This window comes from Procambarus clarkii, chromosome 6 (genome assembly GCF_040958095.1).
Source record: "Procambarus clarkii isolate CNS0578487 chromosome 6, FALCON_Pclarkii_2.0, whole genome shotgun sequence".
Classification (NCBI taxonomy): Eukaryota; Metazoa; Arthropoda; class Malacostraca; order Decapoda; family Cambaridae; genus Procambarus; species Procambarus clarkii.
The window spans coordinates 27,583,491-27,592,210 of NC_091155.1; the positions used below are offsets into that span (position 1 = coordinate 27,583,491).

At 42.5% G+C, this 8,720-nt stretch overlaps 1 protein-coding gene across 1 annotated transcript in view; it reads left to right on the plus strand.

Moving 5' to 3' along the window:
• Positions 1–8,500, plus strand: part of LOC123754061 (achaete-scute homolog 2) — an 11,542-nt gene extending 3,042 nt beyond the window's left edge. The window contains exons 2-3 of the mRNA XM_045736212.2: positions 6,797–7,671; positions 8,169–8,500. The gene's annotated coding sequence lies outside the window, so the exon portion shown is untranslated. The remainder of the gene's footprint in view (positions 1–6,796; positions 7,672–8,168) is intronic.
• The last annotated feature ends 220 nt before the right edge of the window (positions 8,501–8,720 follow it).

The window sequence follows — 8,720 nt, forward strand, 5'->3', positions numbered from 1 at the left end:
ACCCTAACGCTGGTATGTTCCACATTATTGGTCAGCAAGGGATAAGAGTCCGATAACTTGTGAGCTGTAAAGAAGGGAGAAATGTTATCAGGGAGTTCCATCTTTTCCTTTCCTGTCCCTTTCTCGGTCTCTAATGCCGTAAGGGACAGGGAAATTCAGTCCAGGCTTTCCATATACCCCCCCTCTCCTTTAGCCGTATTTTAATCCCTTCCCAGCAGCGGGACGGATGTTGGGATAACACCTTCCCTTTCCTAACTACCTTCATACCTGCTTAACTACCTGGGAGGAAGGGTATAGAATGTCCTATTCTCATACCCTCAAGAAAGTCTTATTCTATCATGCTGCAGCATGTGGGAATGTAAGCGTGTGGCCCTCGGCCGGAGTATGCCAAGAAACGTTATGTAACTATATTAAAAAAAATTATAACAAAATTTACCTTTTAAAATTAGGGAATAAGTCTTTATTCCTCATTAATATCCACAAATAAAGTCAGACTCTGCAGAGCCAAAACTGTAAAGAAAACAAAGTTGTTGTTTTGCCTATCCTTAGGCAAGCTAGGTAGAATTTTGTTTCTCAGTAGATTCAGTGAACGTAAAATTTTTGCACAGAAAACAAGTGATTTGCAGCAATTCTGAACTTAAATATATTATGTGTGCTAGACACATAAGGAAGCCGGTCGGCCGAGCGGACAGCACGCTGGTCTTGTGATCCTGTGGTCCTGGGTTCGATCCCAGGCGCCGGCGAGAAACAATGGGCAGAGTTTCTTTCACCCTATGCCCCTGTTACCTAGCAGTAAAATAGGTACCTAGGTGTTAGTCAGATGTCACGGGCTGCTTCCTGGGGGTGGAGGCCTGGCCGCGGGGACACTAAAGCCCCGAAATCATCTCAAGATAACCTCAAGATAGACTGCAAATTAAATACCATTCAAAATGCAAGTTCACTCATTTCACCTGTAAAAAAATCGAGTAATAATCTACAAAACATAATCAGTATCTCCATTTCATCCTCTAAATTCAGTTAAAAGCACATAAATAACACCAGTGTCAAAATAATTACAAATAATTCGCAAGCAAAGATTATTTGGTTGGAGATTTCAACGCGATCGTGAGTGGGAATCCATACACATACCTGAACGCCCTCATTTTTAACCACCTCGTCCGTTGAAAACCAAGCCCTTCTTGTCCTTATAACACAAGCACCTCTAGCAATCAAAGGTTTCCCGGGTTTCGTTGCATCGAAAACAAGACCCCCAAAAAACCCCTCACCTTTCACACGCGAAAACGAGTCAGTGCTCCGGGGGATTCTGTCAACGGTCGCTCTTTGTGTTGGGACTGGCTCCTGGGCTGGGCCCTCCTGGGCTGGGCCCTCCTGGGGCTGGGCCCTCATGGGGTGGGCCCCCCTCTCTCTCTCTCTCTCCCTTCCCTACCCTGCGAGTCATCCCCTCCCCACCCCTACAACCACAACATATGTGCTCACATAAACTTTGCTCGTATTTCTCCCGAAAAGAATAGCGGGTGTACTTCGTGGGAAAATACTGAAGAAAAATACATATATATATACGTCTGGTTCTGTACCTGGTTTGATTTAAAAGATGTTATATTTTTACATCCTTTCATACATGACATACGTTTTACAGGAAGAGTCTTTGTTAGTTATATCAAATATGGTTATATATATATATATATATATATATATATATATATATATATATATATATATATATATATATATATATATGTCTACAGGAGTAATGTGTTTGGTGGGAGTATTGAGTTTTAGGGGTTTAATTAATTTGTATATGCTGGATGGTATAAGGTTTCTATGGATCATCGGCATTTTCTCTCTCTCTCTCTCTCTCTCTCTCTCTCTCTCTCTCTCTCTCTCTCTCTCTCTCTCTCTCTCTCTCTCTCTCCCTCCCTCTCTCCCTCTCTCCCCATCACAATCCCCAACACTCATCTCAACTCCACCATCACCAGCATACCCTTCAATTCTCTCCCACAAAAACTCCCAAACTGTCCCCACCAATATCCCCAACATTACTACCTTGAAAATAACTCCCCCCCCCCTCGGTCCCTACCTACCACCACCACATCAGCGGCCGGCACGCGCCCTACCAACCCCCCACTCTTCACCCCCCCCCCACTAATTTACCCCCTCCCTCCCTATCCGACGACTCACCGCCCATGCCATTAGTGTTGGAGGTGGGGAGGAGGAGGAGGAGGATGGGGGATGGAGGAGGAGGAGGAGGGGGGGATAGAGGAGGAGGGGGGGGGGGATGGAGGATGGAGGTATGCACGGTGATCTATTGAGGGACAAAAACTGGTTACGTCTCTCCATAGGTAATCCATAATTCTATATTTTTTTCTAATCTATATAATCTCTTATAGTGTTATAGGCATTATATGGGCGCCGTTGCCTCACACCACACTCTTAAATTTTGTTGTTCTTATAACGAAGATTTGTGTTTGTATAATGAATGTATGTGTATATGTGTAATGAATGTATAATGTATGTGTGAATAATAATATTAATAATAATATCATTAATGAGTCTGATAATAAATCCTCAGCAGCCTCATTATAAGGCCTATGATAATTTAAAGTGTAAGAAAATTAGGGTTATCATTATATTCACCAAAGGCCACAATCTTTACCCCTCATTAATAGGCCTATGATGAATAAAATCATTATTCCTGTCAATTATCATCACTCTAAACAATGATATGATCATAATTTTAATCTGCATACTGATTATCTAATTTTATAATTAAGAGGAATATCTTTCTTCATAATTAAGGGGAAATATCTATCTTCAAAATTAAGGGGAGTATCTATCTTCAAAATTAAGGGGAGTATCTATCTTCAAAATTAAGGGGAGTATCTATCTTCAAAATTAAGGGGAGTATCTATCTTCAAAATTAAGGGGAGTATCTATCTTCAAAATTAAGGGGAGTATCTATCTTCAAAATTAAGGGGAGTATCTATCTTCAAAATTAAGGGGAGTATCTATCTTCAAAATTAAGGGGAGTATCTATCTTCAAAATTAAGGGGAGTATCTATCTTCAAAATTAAGGGGAGTATCTATCTTCAAAATTAAGGGGAGTATCTATCTTCAAAATTTAGGGTAATATCTGCATAATTACGATAATTAATCTTATATCATCGATCATAATTATCCTCATATAAAAAAGGCGTAAACTGATGTGTTTTGTTGTTTTCTGAAATAATGAAAAGACGAATTACCATCAACATTTCTATTTGGTCTATTTTTTGTAATTAGTGCCTCCACAATCTTTGATACAGTTCTCTGTTTATTTTATTGTCTAATAATATATTTTTAATTGCTCTTCTAGGGGTTACTCCTTTCAAAATGGGGATCGTTATGTTTCCAATTTTAATTGCTACATCAAAAAAATTCCATTATAATACCTTATTACTAATTTCAGATTTATTAGTCAACAAACACACGAATTTTATTAGCATCAAAGCCTTTCGTCTGTTATTTGGTGTCATTATCATTAATTGTTTCAAAGTTAATTGATTTTTTTTTGTATTTTCTATTTTGGTATTATTACTCCCCCTCACCACCCAAGGTCACGCTACCCTCCATCATCTTCCTGGGCGCTGCCCTCTTGACCTTCCTTTTGGTAACTATTGATTTTGCTGATGTCGATTTGTCTTACACAAACTAAACTCTTGCAATACCCGAGAACACTGGTGTTGTTTTGGCATTGTACACACACACACACACACACACACACACACACACACACACACACACACACACGCACACACACACACACACACACACACACACACACACACACACACACACACGCACACACACGAAGACGGGACGAAGACGGGACACCACGAGCGTAGCTCTCATCCTGTAACTACACTTAGGTAATTACACACACACACACACACACACACACACACACACACACACACACACACACACACACACATACACGAGGCTGACTCCATACACAGTTTCAAATGTAGATATGATAGAGCCCAGTAGGCTCAGGAATCTGTACACCAGTTGACTGACAGTAGAGAGGCGGGACCAAAGAGCCAAAGCTCAACCCCCGCAAGCACAACTAAGTGAGTACACGCACACGCACGTAGCATGCATACATGCGAACTTCCATACTTATATTTACACACACATTTATACACATGCACGTATATATAAATACACACACACACTGAAAACTTCTTCAATCAGTAGACACTCGCGATCTAAAGGTGAAGAACTCACCTTCGCTGAAATAATTACTGAACGCAAATCACATTAGCGTACTGACAGGGCCGGACAAAGGGGACACTGTTAAGATGAGAAAAGGCGGAATCAGAGGACACGGGTGGTAACTAGATCCTCAGATGAGCCGGAGAGACACGACAGGAAACAGTTTTTTTTGGTTATGTGTCGCAAGCAAGCGTAACGGATCGCAAGAATAGAGGATAGAGAAGAAATCGGTAAAACCGCTTCAAAAGGAAATGTGACAGGAAAGATGGAGAGAAATGCATTGGAATGGACTGATGATAAGAGGAAAGCTTGGGTTCAAGAGCTTATACTCGATCCTATAAACAATCTAGGCATATAGAGCCGAGTGTACACTCATACACGCGCACGTACTTATGCACGCACTTATGCACGCATGTAAGCTCTCACATTTACAACGCGCACATACAAGCACGAGGGAGCGCGCGCGCACACACACACATACATACACACACACACACACACACACACACACACACACACACACACACACACACACACACTCAAAGGTTTGCCACCAGACTAGTACCCGAGCTGAGAGGTATGAGCTACGAGGAGAGACTACGGGAATTAAACCTCACTTCGCTGGAAGACAGAAGAGTTAGAGGGGACATGATCACCACATTCAAGATTCTGAAGGGGATTGATAGGGTAGATAAAGACAGTCTATTTAACACAAGGGGAACACGCACAAGGGGACACAGGTGGAAACTGAGTGCCCAAATGAGCCACAGAGATATTAGAAAGAACTTTTTTAGTGTCAGAGTGGTTGACAAATGGAATGCATTAGGGGGTGATGTGGTGGAGGCTCACTCCATACACAGTTTCAAGTGTAGATATGACAGAGCCCGATAGGCTCAGGAATCTGTACACCTGTTGATTGACGGTTGAGAGGCGGGACCAAAGAGCCAGAGCTCAACCCCCGCAAACACAACTAGGTGAGTACAACTAGGTGAGTACACACACACACACACACACACCATTCCAATATGACCATATGAATTAGTGCTCCCCACTCCCGCCCTGAATACCCGAAGGAGAAATACTTAACCATACGGTAAAATGCTTTGTAACGCTCCATATTTCCCATCTTCGGGCAGAGGGGGGAAAAAATCATCCTTCAAATCCCCGGCTAATCTTCCTCCGCCTGGAGATGGCAATCCTTGCGTCAAGGCGTATTTTCGTAACATTCTGGGGCAATCCTACGCTTGGTGCCCGGCGTAGGAGATCGTTGCTGGTCCACTGAGAGGATAGGGAAAAGGATTTTATTTGGCAAAATTCCCCTAGTTCCTGGTTCCCGTTGCCAGCGCCTGTGGTAACGGGAACTATATATATATATATATATATATATATATATATATATATATATATATATATATATATATATATATATATATATATAAATAAGGTTGGGCCACGTTTCCCTATCCTTTTATATAGCAGAGGATAAAATTATTTCCCCCTGTGAGTTCTGGCTTTGGCTCCGATCGGCAGTTACAGATCTTCCGGCGATGATAAATATAGGCGGGAGCGCGGAATCGAACGAGTTTAAGAGCAGGAAGAAGTCGTGAGTAAGAGCAGGAGAACGGACGCGGCAGTAATCACTGGAGCGAAGTAGTGCAGTGGGCCGTATCCCGCCAGACTCCCGCTTTTGTCCCTCTTCGACGCCACACACACGATGGCCAACTCCGCCGCCCTCCTCCCAGCCACTTCATTATGCAGTATTTGATAGGCAAAGTTCTGTACTACAATGCATCTGTGTAAATATCCGCTCGGCGAGCGCACGAATTTTGACGGATGCGATATATTTGGTGCGCAGTAGTGTGAGCATAATATAGCATACCTGGTAACTCGGCCTTCCCGACCCCCATCCCCTCCACCCCACTCACGGTACAAGAGCCATCCCCCCCCCAACCCCACCAACATCCCTCCTCCCTATCCTTCACCTCTCCCCCTCGTCCCTCGTCCTGACCCTGTTCTATGGACACGTTTGTACTCCCGTGGAGGAAACGGAGATTAGATCTGATATGGATTTATGCTCGGGGGCATTTATGGCGAATACCGATAAATAGTAGTGGTGTGGGAGGCACGCTGGCTGGCGCCGACCCCCAGCAAGGATCACTACCACCCTGGCGTTGAAATCTCTCAGCTGGCGCCAACTGCTACCGTAGCTTTTCCCTGCCCGCGAACTTTATCCCCCCGCTAACTTGTCTTTTGTAAAACTGGAAAATATAATTCTGTCCATTGAATACCGCCATTGAAACGGGCCACGCTTTGGAGAAATTGAATTCAATGCTGTCTAGACGGAAGGATAAGCGTATAGAGAGGCGTATATTTAATGTAGAGCTCTACTCTCTATATATGGTTCAACGTTTCTTCGAATTCATTAGTTAGTACCGCGATTCACATAATTATTTTGGCCCATTGGGATGTTAAATTCTCCTAATGTGACTTGTATTCCGGTTGAAATATTGTGAAAAATAAACGTATTTTCTTTCTTTTCCAGATGCTGTAGAGGGAACATCTAGTCATGCTTTTCTATCATCGTGTACTACTGGTCAACTTCCCCCAGTACGGCTACATCATCATCATCATCATCATCAACGGGCAAATGGTCTATTTTGCTCTACGTGAGGTTTCTGTCCACGCTGAGCTGGTCTTAGGACACCTGCGTTACCATTTGACAGATGTACCGCCCCCCAGTGAAGGCCAAGAGGGCTTCCAACGTCTTCATCGAGTCTCCTTCCATCCTGTAGAAGACCATCGCAGCTCCATCTCCAGGCTTCTGAAGGATGGGGGACACCACAGCTCCACGTGAAAACAAAAGAACTCGCTCTTTCCGTCTGCAGCCATCAGCCGTCGGTGGTCGCTACCAGTGGGCGTCTCTCCAAAGAAGCTTCTCCAGCAAATGCCTCGTCAGGGGTCCAATACTGGCTCCGTCAGGTCCCCGCGTCTCCTCTCTCGTGTTCAAGGAAAATTCAGCGACCTCTAATACGCTGATTTGTAGTACGTGCAGAAAATGGCACTACAGCCTTATTGTAACTGATATCTAGAAGTCAAGTCTTCCTCGTGGATTCTCCAAACCCTTGTGCGAACGTCGAAGGTGTTCCAACAACGTCCCGATGTCCTAGGCGTCGCAACGACGTTAGGACATCCAACGTATTCCAATGACGTCCCGATATCCAAGGTGTCCCAACGACGTTCCAATGTCCACGGTCTCCCAACGAAGTTCAAGCGTCCAAGGCATCCCAACAACGTCCCAATGCCCAACGTGTCCCAAGGACGTCCCGATGCGGTGGCTGATGGCTCCGGGACCTATGCAACTGGCGGTAGAAGAGGAAAAGGGGCCCCCTGTCCACTTTCTAATGCTAATGATAATCGGTAGGTTTTGGAATGAAAAGGGTTCAGTGCATCTGAGTTCATACAGTGAATGGCCGAGTGAATTGCTCCTGGCCTCTAGAGTGCCTATAGTTCCCAGGGTTAACGATTGTAATGCATTCAGCTGATTTAAATTGCTAGTTAGGCTGGTAGATTCCCATATTTGATGACCAGACCTTTTACAAAAGTTGCGTCATAGACATGACTGGGAATTTTTAAAGGACAAAAACTACTATTAACATAATAGAATTGCATTAAAATGACCATCAAATATTTTTCTCTTTATTATACGCACATATACTTTAAGAATTTTCAATAAAATAATTATTATTAGCTAAATCAACACAACATATATATATATATATATATATATATATATATATATATATATATATATATATATATGAAATTTACAAATTAGTAATGCACATTAATCATATTCCCTTTAACCATTTATCAAAACCAAAGTGATGCTAATAATTCCTGTTATTTTTTCACAGATGTCTGTAATCAACCAAACATACTGCACCAGCAAAGCGACAAAGACAGAAAATAAAGAAGGAAAGGGAGGCCATAGGAATATAGAGAGAACAAAACAGCCTCTTTGGGAAGCCCGAGGAAGATATCAGACTACAGTCACGATGCGAGGGTCTATCTTTGTATTCTAGTCCCAGAATGGTCTGAGGGACTGAGAACGGCCCGAGGGTATGAAAAGGGACTTTGAAGGTGATCTGTAGACGGTCTGAGTTAACTATAATCTACACCCATTACAATAATCCAAACCAGATCCTTCTCCAAAGAAAGCATGGCAAGATTTAAACAAGAAAAAACTCATATATATATATATATATATATATATATATATATATATATATATATATATATATATATATATATATATATATATATATGCATTTTGGGGTTTGCATTTTATATTATATACATAGATATACATATAACTTTCTTTGGGGGGTGGGGGGGTGGGGCTTGTGAATGTCTAGTCAGAAGTGCAGCAGAGCCTAAATAAGACATGATTTACTGACGCCAAAGCT